The sequence below is a fragment of the Moschus berezovskii genome, chromosome 21 (assembly GCF_049115385.1).
Source record: "Moschus berezovskii isolate FMDL1 chromosome 21, NW_MosBer_1.0, whole genome shotgun sequence".
Taxonomy (NCBI): Eukaryota; Metazoa; Chordata; class Mammalia; order Artiodactyla; family Moschidae; genus Moschus; species Moschus berezovskii.
The window spans coordinates 40,999,459-41,019,347 of record NC_142480.1 but is presented as its reverse complement, the minus strand read 5'-3'; the positions used below and the strand labels follow the sequence as shown (position 1 = coordinate 41,019,347).

At 49.6% G+C, this 19,889-nt stretch overlaps 1 protein-coding gene across 2 annotated transcripts in view; it reads left to right on the top strand.

Annotated features, from left to right (window-relative positions):
* PCSK6 (proprotein convertase subtilisin/kexin type 6) overlaps nucleotides 1-19,889 on the top strand; it is a 183,575-nt gene that overhangs the window by 54,786 nt on the left and 108,900 nt on the right. The gene's annotated exons all lie outside the window — the stretch shown is intronic.

Genomic DNA, 19,889 nt, shown 5'->3' with positions numbered 1-19,889 from the left:
AGGTACTTGGTCAGATAGATTAAAGATTTAAGATGGCCAAGTGAGCCTTTGATGGCCTCATTCATTCACCAGGTGATTTTGGAATACCTGCTGTGTGTCCCGCTATGTCCATAACAGGGCCATTGGAGTGGATGATGGGGCGGACAGTCCATAGAAATACACATGATATGTCACAGGGCATTGAGAGCTACAAGGGATGGTGAAGTGCAAGTGACAAGCAGTTACGGCCCCAACAAACAAATGAGGCCATTGGTAAATTGTAGTTTTAGGACATGGAAATCATCCTCTCCTAAAAGCAGTGTGCAGAGTGTCCATTTAGACTCCCAAGCAGGCATGGGGTGTTCCTGCAGTGATCCCCAGAGAATGTGGATAGTAAAGTTTCTGTGGAGAAACTGGCCATGGAAGTGTCCCAAACACCACCCCCCGCCACCACCCCGTCACCATCGTGGCTCCTCTTGTGTTGATGGGAGAGATGGTTTGTCCCGGGAACGCTTCTCCAGTTACAACTTTGTGATTTCTGGTTTCAAGAGCGTGGGTAAGTCATCCCAGTGCGTGAGCCAGCCCATCCATGAGCTGGGCTCTGATAAGGTGGACACACAGTGTATGGTTCTGAGTTCACTTTATGGGTGGGTACGAGGATGGTTGGATGGATGGTGGGTGGGTGGACAAACAGAAGGAGATAGAATCAAACACTGTGCTAATCCCATTCTTCCCTCACAGCTAAGAGGAAGTTTGTGTTTATGAAGGGCACCTTATGTGCCTCCTCCCACCTGGCTGTGTGGGGCTGTGGTTAGATCTGTGTGTGTTCACACCACAGAGCTGGAAGGACACTTTTCACAGGGGCTGGTGCATTTATTTTTCCTCTCAGAAGCAAAGCCAGGTGGTAGTGGCTAAGTCGCACAGGATGGGCCATTGGAGAAGAGTGGGCAGACCCCATGCCCATGTCACCATAGGGCTGAGAGCAGAGCGCATGGCCATCACAAAGACACATGGGGGTCCTTGCAGCTGGTGGTGGGGGTGGTGTTGAGGTTCGCAGGGACTCACTCCTCACCTGTCTAAGCTCAGAAGGGAGTCGCAGCCATGCCCTCCACAGTTTTTCTTAAGCACGCAAAGGTCTATCTTGTGAGGACGGGATGCTTGTTTGGAGTTATTGTTCCCACAGGCAGAGTCACAGCGAGGGGCATGCTGTTTACATAGGGGACACCCCCCCCCCCATAGAGATGTGCATGAGAACAGGATGGGATGGTGGGATTCTTTGTCATTTATTTATCTGGCTACATGTCTTTTATTTATTTTAATTAATTTGTTTATTTGGCTGCATCTGGTGTTGGTTGCAGCACACGGACTCTCTAGTTGTGGTGATTGGGCTCAGTAGTTGCAGCGTCTGGGCTCTCCAGTTACAGCACTGGAGCACTCAGGCACTGGAGCGTGTGGAATATTAGTTCCCCCACATGGGATGGAAACCTTGTCTCCGGCATTGCAAGGCAGATTCTTGCAGGGTTGTCCCTGGATGGGAGGTTTCTTGATCCCCTTTCTCCTACCCAATAGGATGCTTGACCTCCCCCACAGACAGGAGATTCAGGCAAGACTTCATTGGGGCCCCTGCTGCAGCAGAGAGAGTAGGAACAAACAGCAGGCTCCCTTGCTTGCTTGCTTGCTTCCCGATGTGGGTGGGGTGAGTGTAGCTGGTTCCTTATATGGGGTGAGGGTCAGGGTGTGTTCAGGATCAGGCTGGAGGGGTGGCTTAGGTGGTCCGCCCACCCCTTTGGTGGTGTTGGGTGCAAGGGGCATGTGCAGTCCCCTGCTTCTGTTCCGGGCTCTTCAGAAATGGCAGCTGGGTTTTTAGTCTTTTTGTATCTTGTCCGGAATTTCCCCCAACTGTGCATGCATGCAGTTATTTTTAGTCCCATACACTTTGTGCAGGTACAAGCACCGCAGTGAAGGGCCCCAGGCCCCTGCATGTCTCATTTCTGAGGAATTTTGGAGAACTTAAGTGGCTTCTCAATTGTTAAAACTATGGTGGAGGTGAAATAGGAGATGTAACCTGTGTTTCTGAGAAGGCAATGGCAAGCCACTCCAGTACTCTTGCCTAGAAAATCCCATGGATGGAGGAGCCTGGTAGGCTGCAGTTCATGGGGTCACTAAGGGTCAGACACGACTGAGTGACTTCACTTTCACTTTTCACTTTCACACATTGGAGAAGGAAATGGCAACCCACTCCAGTGTTCTTGCCTAGAGAATCCCAGGGACAGGGGAGCCTGGTGGGCTTCTGTCTATGGGGTCACACAGAGTTGGACACGACTGAAGTGACTTAGCAGCAGCAGCAGCAGCAACAACCTGTGTTTTGGGGTGGGGGTGGGTGGGTAGGGGGATTCACTCTTCTCTAGTGTCTAAATTGTAAACCTTTTAAAGGTATTCAACTCAACTGCTTCACCCTTCCTTTCAGAATTACTGTGCACCTGCTGAGTGTGACCCTGTGTCCAGGAACACGGAGATGCCCACCTGGTGGGCTTCTGGCCCGTGGCCCCAGCAGGGCCAGACATGGGGGCCTGGCTGTGAGGCTGCAGGAGACAGCTGGGCAGGACTTGAGGCGGGCCCCAGCTGGCTCCTCTTTGGCATCTGTGGTGATGGGTTTGTGCCGTGTGGGTGGGTTCCAGACACTGCGTTCACTCTGGGTCTGCGGGCAGGGGCTCCCAGTCATCAGTTGTGGGCCTCGAAGAAGAGGGAAGGAACTCCCACAGGCAGTGCCAGTTAACTTTTTTCACATTAAAAATCCCTTTTATGCAGAGCTTCTTAATCAGCTCCTGGCAGAGCTGCTGTGGGAGCATCCTGCCAATAGAGAAGGAGAGAAAAGGTAAACAGCCACACATTCCAGTGCCCACAAGGCCCACGTGATTGCGATTGTTTCCCACAGTTCTCATTAAACATTCAGCCCCAGGGAGAGCATATAGACAACGGAACCGGTGACAAATTCAGAATCGCAACTGAAACGCCTCCGTTTAAATCAGTCTAGTTTTAATGCAAACCACATCAGTTAGCTGTCAGTCTGACTAATATTTACTCTACCAAGTAATGAAATATCGGGTAAAATTAGCTATTTTACAGAGATGTTTAGTGCTATCTTTTCCTGCAGTGCACTAGTACGCTTTCCCACATTAGCGAAGTGTTTTGTGACACCTTCGCGATCAGAGAGTTGTGTAATTAATATTAAAAAAGGGAAAAGATGATTTTATACTATCCAGAGTCATTGGAATGCAGTTGCCATCGTGTTTGAATGACCAAACTGGAGATGAATGTTATAGGGCTTAGGATAAAGTTCAATCGAATGCAGATGGTATTTTATTTTAATTAGCTCCAGTCCCTATTGTATACAATTGCTTTGATAAGTGATGGAATTTAAAGCCCACCCCTACTTTGCCTGAAAGCTGATAGAGTGTACATTTGTTAAACAGAACAGAACAGAACACCAGCAGGAGGGAAGATTGAAGACTTCAGTCACATGCATGCACATACTTTAGGCATCTCTGCTCTGACCCTGTACCAGCATCGTGCAGTTGTTGTCCCTAATCACCTTTACTTGATGTTTTAAACCGCCTTTGAAAAGGGCCATTTTGCTCAAAGAGCTTGGTGGGCCAGCCCTCTCTCTTCTTGGGAGAACAGCCAGCCTGCTCTCCGGGTGCGGTATCAGTCGCTGGGTTTCTCCAAAGGGCTGTCATTTAAGCCAACTGAAAGCATTTGTTTTTAACTTGTTCTTTCGCCAAGAGTCTGGAGCAGGGTGGATGTTACAGAAGCACCAGCCAATAGCTGTAAGGGCTCCCAAATGTTTTAAAACTTACTTGTTCTGACTATGTTCCAATCTGGCTGATAGTTGGATGTTGCGTCTTCCAAGCCTTACATTTTAGAGTGGTGACTCTGGCTCAGCCCTCCCACTGCGTGCTCAGCCAGATCAATGACAGAAATGGTAGGATAAAGATGTTGTCAGGGGCCCTCGGTGGCTCCTCATGGAGTGGTGGGAGGCTTCAGGTTGACTCTCTGCTCCAGCCCTTCAGCGCCTGGGAGCTGGGAAGTGATTTCCAGGACCAGGGCGGGCATTCTGTTTGTGGGACAGGACTTTGCCCCAGAGCTTCATCAGCTTCAGGTTCTCCTCCAGCAGTGATGCAACACTGAAGCTGATCTTTCCATTAACCACAGAGGGACTTTTATCTGAGTTCTGTGTGCTAGAGCCGCTGGGTGTGCAAACAGACAGAAAGTTCCTGGCAAATACCAGCACGTGGACAGGAAGTGACTGCATTGATCTGGGGGTTGATGAACTGTGGGATGGGCTGGGGGTGGAGGGGATGGGTTGGGCTGGGGGGTGGGGTGGCCTGCCACACACAGCCCGATGGGTCCACCCATGTGGGGTGGGGAGGCCTTCAGCTGTCCGCACATTTCAGCACAACTCTGCTGGGTCGAGTGGACTGGCTGCTATGAACCGGCAAACAATTTTCAAACAGACTTTAAAAGATGGTGCAGTATGATTTCACCAGCAGGCTCACACTTCCACTTATATGCCTCAAAAAGTCCCACAGTCCCACTTACACACCTCCAAGAGTCCTACAGTCACCATGTCCCAAAGCCGAGTAACGTCCCAGCCACAGCTCTGTCTCAGAGAGAAGCCGCGCCTCCCCGACTCTCGTTCCTCCACCTGGGCAGCCCTGTCCTGGCCTTGTCCTGCGTCCCCACCTGCACCCCTGCCCCAGCCCTGTCCTCTGTTGCCTGGATGCCACACAGCCCCTTTCACTGGCCAGCTGTGGGCATCCTTGCCCAGCCCTTGTTGTGGTGCTGCCGCCCCGGGCCGTCCTGCCCAGGCCCCCTGGTCTGGCCTCCCTGCAGCCAGGCTGGGCTCTGTGATCCTCGCCGGGTGACATCTGCGCTTCTCCCCCAGCCTGTGCACACACTGCCTCCCCTGGTATCTCTCCAGTCTTGGCCCGTGCACCCTCCCACTGGGAGCTGGCTCAGGGCGCTGCTGTAAGTGGTGGGAGGTCCGCACCCTGGGTCTGTGACGTCCCCGGCACTCCCGGAGCGGAGGGGTCCAGGCTGTCTAGATATTGTCCCAGCACAAAAGCCACAGGGCCGGAGCTCATCCGCCCATGTTTGGAGCTGCCCACTGCTGCAGGGCACGCACCGTCTTACTGGGCTTGGGGACCCACAGGCATCCTCCTCCCTGGGGTTCCCCGTACTGCGAACCCATCCAGAGCAGCCGACAGACCCTCGGCCCTCGGTCCCGCTCTTGTTCCTATAAATCTATTTCCGGCTGCCCCAGAAACTACCAGGACCAAGGGCCCAAGCTCGGCAGAGTTTGGTGGGAGTGAGGAGGGCTTCGTTTGCTGGGAATCTGTTAGTGACCAGGACTGACACAGGGCTGGTGGGAACTGCAGCTCGTTCCCAGGAGGCCTGGGATTCCAGGCCCAGGAGCTGCAGAGAGGTGCGGGGAGAGAGGGGCTGGGTTCAGATGCAACCCACCTTGTGCCTGGGTGGTTGGGGTTTGGGGAGGGTGAGTCACGTTCTCAGGGCCGGGCCACCCTCACTTGCTTTCACTCCCAAGTCTGGCAGGCCACCCGGTGAGTAGCAGATGGACCCTCAGTGTTTACTGAAGCAGATGTCAATTTTCACAGGGTAGGTTCACATAGCAAGTTGTATCTGTTATTGTTTTCTCATAGACTTCTTTTTATGTAATGACTTTTTTTTTAAACAAGTGTAACTTTATATATTATCCTATTTTTGTCTAATTTATGTTCCCTTGTTGCGGTGGCAATGAGGGAAAAAGGGAAACCTTCTTCACGCTGCACAGAGGTTGTGATACTGACCCTGAGACAAGGGTGGAAATTTCTCGACGAGCTTATGCCGGCTGTGGCTGGCCTGCGGTCAGCCTTGGATGTGAGTTCCGGTGCCCAGAGCAGCCCAGCACGGGGAGTGAAGAATCCAGCCCCTCCCCACCCGTCGTCCATCACCCAGGAATGTTCGAGAAAGATGTCTCTGGGTCCCTGGACCTGTGGCTCTGAGAACACCCACCAGGTTGCTCAGGTCCAGGACCGTTCCTGCTGCCCAGTTATCCTGATTGTGTCCCCGTCCCAAAACTTCAGAAGTACCTTGTGGCCTTAGTTAAATTGTGATAAAAGCCCTAAAGAGGGCTTTAATTGACCAGACGGTAGAAGCACTGACGTGGGCCGGCCGGGCAGCCCTGTCTGGCTGGTGATCCTGGAGTCAGCGCTCCGGCCCCCTGTCCATTTTGTGATCCTCAGGGGCACAAGGCACAGGAAGCTCCCCTTTCCTTTCAGGGAAGTGAGAACTCAGATGAATCAAGGATCCCGACCTCCTGAGTCCGGTCTTGTCTCCTGCATTTGCAGAGGCATGGTGCTGACTCATACCAGTGATGAGCGGTCACCTCTTGGCCCCTGTCCTTCAACTTTGGCAGGGAGGATTCGAGAGGTGGCCTGTGCGCTGGTCAGCTGAAGGAGTAGAGATGTGCCTGGGTCCCCAGTGGCCTCTGTCCCATGGGGGGATTGGGGAAGGGGGTTGCGTCTAGGCTGTGTTAGATCAGCTTTGAGTTTTTTGGTTTGTCTTCCTTCTCTTCTGCCTCTTCTACCACCCAGGCTCTTGGGTTCCCATAGTAGCCTGGCATCTCCTCCCCACCCCGGATGGTACCTCGGGGTGCTCAGGTGTCTCCCTGAGACTCGCTCTAAGGAGGCTGGTGCCCTCTGCCCCAGGAGGTCAGCTGGAAGGGGGTTGGTGTCAGTCCTCTTTCTCTGATCACTTTCCACCTCTGCAAGCTGGCCTCAGTTCTGTGCTTCTTAACTGTGCCAGAATCACAGGCCTCTTGGAAGGCTGATGAAGGCTGTGGACACCGTTTCTCTCAGAGGAGGAAAGAAACCCTAAGCTCACATCCATACGGCTCTACACACAGCTTCTGGGGCTCCTGGGACTTGAACCTGCCCCTCTACCAGGGACCCTGGATGCTGGGCAGGAAGCCCCCACTTGGCAAATGCTCATTTCCTACATATGCAATCCATGGCCTGTCCTCAGAAAAGGACCACGTCACACACTGTAAGGTGATGTGCTTTGGTCAGGGAGCATGATTTCCTTTCTGTTGGTCCTCACACCGTGAGTTCGCATCTCACTGCTTCTTGGCTGATAGAAAGCTGGCCTAGCACGTGCTGCAACAGGTGTGGGGAGTGGTCAGTGTTGATGGGACTCGGGATGTGAGCATCCGGGCCTTCGCACACAGGGGCCCCAGATGGGCTGATCCGACCCTCGCTCCACAGGCTGGAGGCTGAGGTGCAGATGACAGGGTCACAGGTTTCCTTTCCCAGTGTGCCTGCCGGTCACCTCTCTCCTGGAAGAGGCCTTCGGATCGGGGCCCCAGACACTTGGAGTCTGGCCTCTCATGACTTCCAGAGACTTGCCTTGGTCTGCAGGCATGGCTGGCTCTGTCACAACACACTGGAGAGGGAGTCTCCATCCTTCCCCGGTGACAGAAGGATGCGTCCCTCACTTCGAGGACGCAGAGATGGGGAGAGAGGGGAAGGCGGACTGGAACTGTCTCTCTTGCTGTGCACAAACTTAGCTGTGCACGAACACAGGGCCTGAATAGAACTCCATGTCACCAGCTGAGCGTGGGGGCTGTGAGGAGGCCGGCAGCTTGATTCAGTTCCTGCTCCTCCCCTTGAGCCGATGGAGGTCTGGGAGGGTAGGCACAAGGGTCTCAGAGAAGGGCTGTTGTCCTTCATCCTGTCTCAGAGTAGAGCCCTGGGGGCCTTTTCTGGGTTCCACCAGCTCCTGGTGGTAGCCCAGGGCTTCCCTAGTGGGCAGGGCCTGTGGGTGGTGGAGGGCATTAAGCGGAGCACAGGTGTGCAGTGGCTTTGGGTGGAGTGCAAGGGCCATTCTTGCTCTGGTGGCATTCTTTCATGGGACAAAGTTTCAGAACAGCCCTTTATCGCTTGTCATACCCAGGACAACCTGCTGGCCGCCTTCTGGCCCGGCAGCCCAAGGGAAGAGAGCATGGGCCTCTGCCCACACGATACTTGGGCATCGTATGGCCTGATAACCCACAGTTTTCAAGGCCGTTCCAGGGTCCTGCTCATTTACGTGACCTCTTTCTCAGCATCTTTTAAGTTTACCTCCTCTCAAGTGCAGAGTGACATTTCAGTTCAGTTCAGTCGCTCAGTCATGTCCGACTCTGCGACCCCATGAATCACAGCACGCCAGGCCTGCCTGTCCATCACCAACTCCCAGAGTTCAGTCAAACTCATGTCCATCGAGTCGGTGATGCCATTCAGCCATCTCATTCTCTGTCGTCCCCTTCTCCTCCCGCCCCCAATCCCTCCCAGCATCAGAATCTTTTCCAGTGAGTCAACTTGTCGCATGAGGTGGCCGAAGTATTGGAGTTTCAGCTTTAGCATCAGTCCTTCCAATGAACACCCAGGATTGATCTCCTTTAGAATGGACTGGTTGGATCTCCTTGCAGTCCAAGGGACTCTCAAGAGTCTTCTCCAGCACCACAGTTCAAAAGCATCAATTCTTCGATGATCAGCTTTCTTCACAGTCCAACTCTCATTTAGCAGATGCCAAATTTTAACTTGACTTCTCAAGAAGAGAGCTGGAGGAGGTATTGCCTCCCGAAGTATGCACTGCTCTTCACCTCATCTTGAAAGTCTCATGACGAAAATGTTTAACGGGAAACATACAGAAAATGGATAAAAGAAAAAGTCAGAGTGATGTTTCACTTCAAAATATAGGACTGAAGAATTGAAAACACTTTGCACGGGTTATAGAGGCTTGCCCAGACGAGATGACCTGTGCTGAGCTGGGCTTGAATGTGGCAAACCCAAAGCACCAGTCTTTCACACAGAGTCCATACAGCTCCCCTGGTAGCCATGGAGACCCAGTTGCGCACTCTGTTCCACAGTGGTTTCGAAACTCTGGTTATATTTGAAATCTAAAGTGTATTCATTTAATGTCATTCCTTCATTCAAATAGCATTTAGTGAACTCCTACTGTATGCCTCACATCGCCTGGCACACATGAGTACAGTGGTGAGCGAAATGCAGCCCTGGCTTCACACAGGCCAGTCGGGAGCAGAGGGTGGTCATACCGACCTGGACACGTCCAGCCAGAGTTGTGGGCGGTGCTGGATGAGTCAGATCAGGGGAGCCCCAGCCTCAGGAGACGTGCTTCCCTTTTCAGCGTCAGGGGTCGTTTGCCGTTTAAGGAAGACAGAAGACAGGAACCCTGTTACAGGCTGAGAGCTGGAGAGACTCGCATGACCGAGACACATCCTTCCCTCCTGGGGAGCGGGGTGGTGGTTCCTGAAGAGTCCGTGTCCATGTCCTCCATGTCAGCGGCGTCACTGCACAGACACGCTCAGGGCACAGGAGGCTGGTGGCCCACCCCGGCCGGCCCATGTGTCAGGGCAGGGTTCCTGGGCAGGGAGGGTGGAGAGGAACACAGTAAAGAGGCACCCACCATGAGACCAGGCCTGTGGGCAGGAGGCCAGGCCAGAGGGGGCCTGGGCAGGGGTCAGCCTGCACCAGGCATCAGTCATGGAGCAGGGACACTCCCAGAGTCATGTGACCTCCAGATGTTGGGGGATGGCAGCCATGATGAGCTGTGGGTGATGGGGTCCTGCTGCCTTTAGGAGACTTGTGTTGGAGAAGATCCCTGCATTGTCCTGACTTGGGGGGTTGAGCGGAGACAGTGGGTTTTAGTGCCACCGAGTTAGGAGAATCAGGCAGTGAGAGGGCCCTAGGTGGGCGGCAGGACCCACTTTTGTGGCAGCTTTAGTTTGAAAGGACAGCTGGGGCAGGTGTCCAGGGCCCAGTGATGTGCAGGGAAGGGCGGTTAGGGTGGGGGTTCCAGCCAGAGCTGGTAGCAGTGGGCACCCTGGGATGGCCCCTCTGTTTTGGTTAAGTCCCCATGCCAGTGCCCCCGCTACAGCCCTCAGCCCCTCCTCTGGGGGCTCCAGGTCCGACTTTAGGTAGGACAGCCTCATTAATTCTCAGACATGTAACACCTCAGCCCTGATCAAGGCTGTGATCCCAGGGTGGCCATAACAAGTGTCCACCAACTGGGGGCTTCAGACACCAGAAGCATATTGTCTCATCATCTGGAGTCCAGAGTCTCCAGAGCTATGGTATTGGTAGATGTGGTCCCTCTGGGGGGGTCCTGCCTTGCCACCTGCAGCTCCTGGCAGCTGCAGGCACTCGTGGAGCTGTTTTCTTCCCAAGGTCTCACCTTCCTTGGTCTTAGTCTCCCCCTGCTTGTCCCGTGTCAGGATGCTTGTCGTGGGATTCAGGGCACAACCAGGTAATCCAGCATGATCTCGTCTTCAGAGCCTTAGCTGATTACAGTTGCAGAGACCCTCTTCCTAAATCAGGCCACGTTCCCCCCGTTCTGGGTGAGTGAAAGCACCTTTGGGAGGCCACAGTCAACTCCCTGTGAAACCTAGTGGGAATGATAGAGAGCCGACAGGGACTTTCTTGTCCCTTCCTTCCTTCCAGGGACCTGAAGGTTTTTCAGAGTGATCAGTTCTCTTCCTAAGAAGGCTGGGGCCCCACCCAACAGCTGAGCTCTCACCCTGCACACACTGCCACATGTGTATCTTAATGTGACCCAGACTGCAGATCTGCAGGCTTCCCTGAGTATACCCATGGCCTTGACAGGTAGCTAGTGTGCACCACAGTCTCTCTCCTGCCATCTTCACCAAAAGGTCTGAGCACCTAGAAGTTCTGAGGGCCCTAGTGAGCTGACCAGGAGTCAAGCTGCCATGTAAAATGGGCAGGCTGCCAGCAGAACAGGACAACGTTCCCTGTGCTCTGGCCTCTTGGGGAAGGAAGAGCTCACGGTCAGGTCCCACCCAGCCTGACTCGCCATCATCACCAGCTCACCGCCTGTGTTCCTCTTCAGTGGTTTGGGAAAAGTTTCAGAAGGCTTCCCTTATAGTTGGTAAAGAATCTGCCTGCAATGCAGGAGACCCTGATTCGATTCCTGGATAGGGAAGATCCACTGGAGAAGGGATAGGTTACCCACTCCAGTATTCTTGGGCTTTCCTTGTGGCTCAGCTGGTAAAAAATCCACCTGAAATGCAGGAGACCTGGGTTTGATCCCTGGGTTGGCAAGATCCCCTGGAGAAGAGAAAGGCTACCCACTCCAATATTCTGGCCTGGAGAATTCCATGGACTGTATCCATGGGGTCACGAAGAGTTGAACATGACTGAGGGACTTTCAGTTTCACTTCAGAAGGATGCATGTTATCTTTCAGTGTTTGCTAGAACTCACCTGTGAAGCCATCTGGTCCTGGACCTTCAGATGTTGGGAGTTTTTTCACCACGGTTTCAGTCTCAGCACCTGTGGCTGGTCTGCTCTGGCTCACTTGTTTCCGAGCTCTGTGCAAGTATTGGTTCCACAGATGACATGTCCTTAGGTTCCTGAACTGTGTGTTCCTTTGTCATGAACAGCCTCACTGTTCACAATGAGGTGCCCCTTGGGAAAGCCACAGTTTCAGGCACTTGATTGGGGGTCACCGACACCCCTGACCCTCCTGGAGAGGCCTGCTGGCTCTGGGTTCCAACCTGAGGGGCTCCTGAAGCAGAGCTCTGTATCTGAGTGGAGGTGTGTGTATGTGTGTGTGTTTGGCAGGGGAGGGGGGGTTGGTCCTGGGTGGGAATCAGCGGTGTTTACACTCATGCTCACGTCCAGAACCAGCAGTGGACACACTGGAGACAGTGCAGCGTTATTGAGCAGGCCATTGAGTAAGGGGCCATGGGGCCATGCTCCCCAGAGACACAAGGGCCAGTCTGGAAAATGGCAGGAGGATGGAATGCAGGAACCCTCTCCCCTTTCCTGGAGCCGGGTGAGAAGCAGGGCTGTGGCTGGGGCCTGGAGAAGGGAGATGGGGATTGGCCCTGACCAGGGGACCATGGGCTGAGTCAGCCTCTGTGCCTGGCTTCTGGGAGTTCATCAGTACAGGCCTGGTGAGTGATTTATTGTATCCAGGTCCATTGGCCTGACAGTGACTGACAGTGTCTGGCTGTCCCAGGGGAGAGAGCTGCCGTGGACCACGCCGCAGGGACAGCCCCCAGCCATCACGCCCCCCGCCCCAAAATGTGTGTCAGCTGGGGTCTTACCCAGAGTGCAGCAGCCACTGAGACCAGGAGCCCTTACTGTATCCTACAGGGGGCTTGTTCTGTGACTGGTGGCGCTGTGCCCTCCGCCACCTGCCTGATTTGCGGGAGCCACCCAATTGGCCTTCGGAGAGGGAGGTCCGCCTCCTCTGTGATGGGAAGTGCATCCCAGTGAGTAATGAGTTGGCCGAGCCGATGGGCCCAGAGCATCCCATTCCAGGAGCTTTAGCTGTCTGTGGGGTACGACCACTGTACTTACAGCATGCAGCCCAGCCAATTAGGGCATAGGATCTTAGGCATTTTATACCGAATTAAAGCTTCCTGGTTCAGGCAGTAATACTTTGGGAAGTCTCTCAATGCCATCAGAGGGTATTATGAGCAGAATACTTCACTGTGCAGTTTTATTTGCCATGCCCATGTCTCCTGCATCTCCTGAATTGGCAGGCAGGTTCTTTACAGCTGAACCTTCCCTGGTGACATTTCCTTCTGAACATGTTGTCCTTGAAGATCAGGGTCCCCCTTAGCTGTGGGGCTGTTCCACTCTCCTCGCTCAGGCGTCTGTGGGGAGGCCAAAGCTGAGGTCTGAGGGGAGCTGCTTGGCCCTTGACCTTTGTGCCTTCATCCCCCTGGGGTCACCAGCCTTGACCTGACCTCCAGGTCACCCAGCCCTCCATGCCCAAGGCTCCATCCTTGTCTTCCTCCCCTCCCTTCCCTGCCCTTGGCCACCTGTCTGCCTCACTCTGGGCTGCCTGGGGGAGTCCTCGAATGGAGCACCAACTTCTGAGATCAGAGCTGGGTGTCCCCGTCCTGTCCACTGCAGCCCCTGTGAAGAGCTGAGTCCCAGTGGCAGGAGAATGGGATTGGGGGACCCATAGCAGCTGGACCGAGAAAACGTTTAGGTTCAGGTCATGGGAGTTCCAGCTCCCTTATCTTTTATTTTTTTTAAATTTTATTGGAGGCAAATTACCTTACATTAATATATTGGTTGGTTTTGCCATACATTGACACGAATCTGCCCCGGGTGTACATGTGTTCCCTTTCTTGAACCCCCCTCCCACCTCCCTCTTCCCCATATCCTCCCTCCAGGTCATCCCCGTGCACCAGCCCCAAGCATCCTGTATCATGCGTTGAACCTGGACTGGTGATTCATTTCACATATGATAATATACATGCTGCAATGCCATTCTCCCCAATCATCCCACCTTCACCCTCTCCCACAGAGTCCCAAAGACTGTTCTATATACCTATGTCTCTTTTGCAGTCTCATATACAGGGTTAAGGTTACCATCTTTCTAAAATTCCATATATATGTGTTAGTATGCTGTATTGATGTTTTTCTTTCTGGCTTACTTCACTCTGTATAAGAGGCTCCAATTTCATCCACCTCATTAGAACTGATTCAAATGCATTCTTTTGATGACATCTAGGTTGCTTCCATGTCCTGGCTATTATAAACAGTGCTGCAATGAACATTGGAGTACATGTGTCTCTTTCAATTCTGGTTTCCTCGGTGTGTATGCCCAGGAGTGCGATTGCTGGATCATATGGCAGTTCTATTTCCAGTTTTTTGAGGAATCTCCACACTGTTCTCCACAGTGGCTGTACTAGTTTGCATTCCCACCAACAGTGTAAGAGGGTTCCCTTTTCTTCACACCCTCTCCAGCATTTATTGCTTGTAGACTTTTGGAGAGCAGCCATTCTGACTGGCGTGAAATGGTATCTCATTGTGGTTTTGATTTGCATTTCTCTGATTATGAGGGATGTTGAGCATTTTTTCATGTGTTTGTTAGCCATCTGTATGTCTTCTTTGGAGAAATGTCTGTTTAGTTCTTTGGCCCATTTTTTGATTGGGTCATTTATTTTTCTGGAATTGAGCTGCAGGAGCTGCTTGTATATTTTGGAGATTAATCCTTTATCAGTTGCTTCATTTGCTATTATTTTCTCCCATTCTGAAGGCTGTCTTTTCACCTTGCTTATAGTTTCCTTTGCTGTGCAGAAGCTTTTGATTTTTATTAGGTCCCATTTGTTTATTTTTGCTTTTATTTCCAATATTCTGGGAGGTGGGTCTTGGAGGATCCTGCTGTGATTTATGTCGGAGAGTGTTTTGCCTACGTTCTCCTCTAGGAGTTTTATAGAATCTGGTCTTACATTTAGCTCTCTAATCCATTTTGAGTTTATTTTGGTGTATGGTGTTAGGAAGTGTTCTAGTTTCATTCTTTTACAAGTGGCTGACCAGTTTTCCCAGCACCACTTGTTAAAGAGACTGTCATTTCTCCATTGTATATTCTTGACTCCTTTGTCAAAGATAAGGTGTCCATAGGTGCGTGGATTTATCTCTGGGCTTTCTATTTTGTTCCATTGATCTATATTTCTATCTTTATGCCAGTACCATACTGTCTTGATGACTATGGCTTTTTAGTTGAGCCTGAAGTCCGGCAGGTTAATTCCTCCAGTTCCATTCTTCTTCTTCAAGATTGCTTTGGCTATTCGAGGTTTTTTGTGTTTCCATACAAATTGTGAGAGTATTTGTTCTAGTTCTGTGAAAAATATTGTTGGTAGCTTGATAGAGATTGCATTGAATGTATAAATTACTTTGGGTAGTATACTCATTTTCACAATATTTATTCTTCCAATCCACGAACACGGTATATTTCTCCATCTATTAGTGTCCTCTTTGATTACTTTCACTAGTGTTTTATAGTTTTCTATGTACAAGTCTTTTGTTTCCTTAGGTAGATATATTCCTAAGTATTTAATTCTTTTTGTTGCAACAGTGAATGGAATAGTTTCCTTAATTTCTCTATTTTCTCATTATTAGTGTATAGGAATGCAAGTGATTTCTGTGTGTTGATTTTATATCCTGCAACTTTACTGTATTCATTGATTAGCTCTAGTAGTTTTTTGGTAGAGTCTTTAGGGTTTTCTGTGTAGAGGATCATGTCATCAGCGAACAGTGAAAGTTTTACTTCTTCTTTTCCAATTTGTATTCCTTTTATGTCTTTTTTTGCTCTGATTGCTGTAGCCAAAATTTCCAGAACTAGGTTGAATAGTAGTGGTGAGAGTGGGCACCCTTGTCTTGTTCCTGACTTTAGGGGAAATGCTTTCAGTTTTTCACCGTTGAGGATAATGTTTGCTGTGGGTTTGTCACATATAGCTTTTATTATGTTGAGATATGTCCCGTCTATTCCCACTTTCTGGAGGGTTTTTATCATAAATGGATGTTGTATTTTGTCAAAGGCTTTCTCTGCATCTATTGAGATAATCACATGATTTTTATTTTTCAGTTTGTTAATGTGGTGTATTACGTTGATTGATTTGCGGATATTGAAGAATCCTTGCATTCCTGGGATAAAGCCCACTTGGTCATGATGTATAATCTTCTTAATGTATTGTTGGATTCTGATTGCTAGAATTTTGTTAAGGATTTTTGCATCTATGTTCATCAGTGATATTGGCCTGTAGTTTTCTTTTTTTGTGGGATCTTTACCAGGTTTTGGGATTGGTCTGTTCAGATTTTCTATTTCTTCCTGGTTCAGTTTTGGAAAGTTGTACTTTTCTACGAATTTGTCCATTTCTTCCAACTTATTCATTTTATTGCCATATAATTGCTGATAGTATTCTCTAATAATCCTTTGTTTTTCTGTGTTATTGGTTGTGATCTCTCCATTTTCATTTCTAATTTTATTGATTTGGTTCTTCTCCCTTTGTTTCTTGATGAGTCTGGCTAGTGGTTTGTCAATTTTATTTACCTTCTCAAAGAACCAGCTTTTGGCTTTGTTGAATTTTGCTATGGTCTCTTTTGTTTCTTTTGCATTTATCTCTGCCCTAATTTTTACGATTTCTTTCCTTCTACTAACCCTGGGGTTCTTCATTTCTTCCTTTTCTAGTTGCTTTAGATGTAGAGTTAGGTTATTTAGTTGACTTTTTTCTTGTTTCTTGAGGTGTGCCTGTATTGCTATGAACTTCCCCCTTAGCACTGCTTTTACAGTGTCCCAGAGGTTTTGGGTTGTTGTGTTTTCATTTTCATTCATTTCTATGCATATTTTGATTTCTCTTTTGATTTCTTCTATGATTTGTTCGTTATTCAGCAGCGTGTTGTTCAGCCTCCATATGTTGGCATTTTTAATAGTTTTTCTCCTGTAATTGAGATCTAATCTTACTGCATTGTGGTCAGAAAAGATGCTTGGAATGATTTCAATATTTTTGAATTTACCAAGGCTAGATTTATGGCCCAGGATGTGATCTATCCTGGAAAAGGTTCCGTGTGCACTTGAGAAAAAGGTGAAATTCATTGTTTTGGGGTGAAATGTCCTATAGAGATCTATTAGGTCTAACTGGTCTATTGTATCATTTAAAGTTTGTGTTTCCTTGTTAATTTTCTGTTTAGTTGATCTATCCATAGGTGTGAGTGGAGTATTAAAGTCTCCCACTATTATTGTGTTATTGTTAATTTCCCCTTTCATACTTGTTAGTAATTGTCTTACATATTGCGGTGCTCCTATGTTGGGTGCATAAATATTTAGAATTGTTATATCTTCTTCTTGGATTGATCTTTTGATCATTATGTAGTTTCCTTCTTTGTCTCTTTTCACAGCCTTTGTTTTAAAATCTATTTTATCTGATATGAGTATTGCTACTCCTGCTTTCTTTTGGTCTCTATTTGCATGGAATATCTTTCCAGCCCTTCACTTTCAGTCTGTATGTGTCCCTCGTTTTGAGGTGGGTCTCTTGTAGACAACATATATGGGGGTCTTGTTTTTGTATCCATTCAGCCAGCCTTTGTCTTTTGGTTGGGGCATTCAACCCATTTACGTTTAAGGTAATTATTGATAAGTATGACCCCGTTGTCATTTTCTTTATTGTTTTGGGTTCAAGTTTATATACCCTTTCTCTGTTTCCTGTCTAGAGAATATCCTTTAGTATTTGTTGGAGAGCTGGTTTGGTGATGCTGAATTCTCTCAGCTTTTGCCTGTCTGTAAAGCTTTTGATTTCTCCTTCATATTTGAATGAGATCCTTGCTGGGTATAGTAATCTGGGCTGTAGGTTACTTTCTTTCATCACTTTAAGTATGTCTTGCCATTCCCTCCTGGCCTGAAGAGTTTCTGTTGAACGATCAGCTGTTATGGGGATCCCCTTGTGTGTTATTTGTTGTTTTTCCCTTGCTGCTTTTATTATTTGTTCTTTGTGTTTGATCTTTGTTAATTTGATTAATATGTGTCTTGGATTAGTTCGCCTTGGGTTTATCCTGTTAGGGATTCTCTGTGTTTCTTGGACTTGGGTGATTATTTCCTTCCCCATTTTAGGGAAAATTTCAACTATTATCTCCTCAAGTATTCTCTCATGGTCTTTCTTTTTGTCTTCTTCTTCTGGGACTCTTATGATTCGAATGTTGGGGCGTTTAATATTGTCCCATAGGTCTCTAATATTGTCCTCATTTCTTTTAATTCATTTTTCTTTTTCTGTCTCTGTTTCATTTATTTCTACAATTCTATCTTCTATCTCATTTATCCTGTCTTCTGCCTCCTTTATTCTACTGTTTGTTCCCTCGAGAGTGTTTCTGATCTCATCTATTGCATTATTCATTGTATATTGACTCTTTTTTATTTCCTCTAATTCCTTATTAAACATTTCTTGAATCTTCTCAATCCTTTTCTCCAGTTTATTTATCTGCTTTCCAGATTTTGAATCATTTTCACAATTAAAATTTGAAATTCTTTATCGGGTAGGTTCCCTATATCTTCCTCTTTTGTTTTTGTTGGTGGGCATTTATCCTGTTCTTTTACTTGCTGGGTATTTCTCTGCCTCTTCATATTGCTTATATTGCTGTGTTTGGGGTGGCCTTTCTGTCTTCTGGCAGTTTGTGGCGTTCTCTTTATTATGTAGTTACCTCGTTGTGTGTGGGGCTGGATGGGTGACTTGATAAGGTTCCCTGGTTAGGGAAGCTTGTGTCGATGTTCTGGTGGGTGGAGCTGGATTTCTTCTCTCTGGAGTGCAATGAAGTGTCCAGTAATGAGTTTGAGATGTGAGTGGGTTTGGAGTGGCTTTGGGCAGCCTGTATATTGAAGCTCAGTGCTATTCTCCTGTGTTGCTGGATAGTTTGCGTAGTATGTCTTTCACTGAAACTTGTTGACCCTTGGGTGGTGCCTGGTTTCAGTGTATTTATGGAGGCCTTTAATGAGTACCTATCAATTAATGTTCTCTGGAACAGGAGATCTCTGGTGTTCTCAGGATTTGGCCTTAAGCCTCTGCCTCTGGTTTTCAGTCTTATTCTTGCAGTAGGCTCAAGGCTTCTCCCTCTGTTACTTCCAAGGCAGTTCCTTCTGTTGAAAAAGCTCTTCTGTTTTTCTGGTCTCCTCAGTGTCTAATTCCCATCCTGACACCAGGATGCGGTGGTGGACACTTCCCCCCCGCCCCGCCCCGGCTCACCTATTCAGTCCTGCTGTGGGGAGGGAGGAACGCAGCTAACAAATATCCCTGGCGTCTGTGGGGAGTGCTCACAGTGTCTCGGCTACACTGGGAATGCTCCCGCTCAAGGCGTGTGTGCTTTCCCTGTTTATGCTGCTTAGGCTCTAGGTTGCTCTGCTGGGAGCTGTCCACGGCCGGCTCTGGGTTGCATGCACTTCCCAGGTCTGAGTGGCTCAGGTTCAGTTCCTCAGGTACTCCACAAAGGCGCAGACTTGGCTGGGCCTGCGTTTTGTGCCTTCCCCGGTCGGAGCAGCTCAGGTGACCAGGCGTTTGGTGAGCGCGGTCGCTGCTACTTATCACCTTCCCAGTCCCTGCCGCTCGGTTTTCTGGGTATACAACTGGCGCACTTTCTCAGGCGGATATCGACCGGCCCGAACCCAAGAAGTCCTGGCCAGCAAGGAAGCCTGCCTGCAGCTTGGTATGGGAAACCTCTCTGGGGCTGCGGTTGCCCCCGTCCTGGTGCTGGCTGCCCTCCCCGCCCGAGTCGGGGGCGGGGGCTGGGGGATAGGCTGCCTGCTGCCGGCTCGCTCCGCTCAGCGCCCTGTTCTGTGGGTGGGGCTGGCGGAGTCTTAGGTTGGGGCTTTTCGCAGCCTTTTTGCCTTTTAGCTGCAGCATCTGCTTCACTATCTTAAGTTTGCGCCCTCAGTTTGCCCTGGGGCGTTCAAGCCCGGGTTCTCCCTCTAAGCGCTGCTGCGGGCGCCTCCCTGCCCAGCCCCCGTCTGCTAGTGGGGGGTGCGGGCGTCTGTGCTGCTTCTCCGCTGAGAGTTTCCTCTGGGCACTTAGTCCGTGGGTTTTAATTATTTATGTCTTTTGTCTCCCAGTTATGTGGCCCTCTGAGGTTCCACTCGCCAGTGTTTCCAGGTGTTTGGAAACGTCTTTCTCTTTTTTTTTTTTTAAGCCTCCCTTCTCGGGACGGAGCTCTGTCCCTCCCTCTTTTGTCTCTCTTTTTATCTTTTATACTATTTCCTACCTCCTTTCGAAGACTATGGGCTGCTTTTCTGGGCGCCTGATGTCCTCTGCTGGTATTCAGAAGTTGTTTTGTGGGATTTTCTCAGCGTTCAAATGTTCTTTTGCTGATTTTGTGGGGGAGAAAGTGGTCACCCCGTCCTATTCCTCTGCCATCTTCCCGTGCCCCTCTCTCCCTTATCTTTTAAAAGTGAAAAAAAAAATCTCTTCCACTTTGAAACACACACAAGCACACACGTGATGACGATACATCCATGTGCTGGTCACTGATCGCACATTTTGTATGCCATCCTCCGTGAT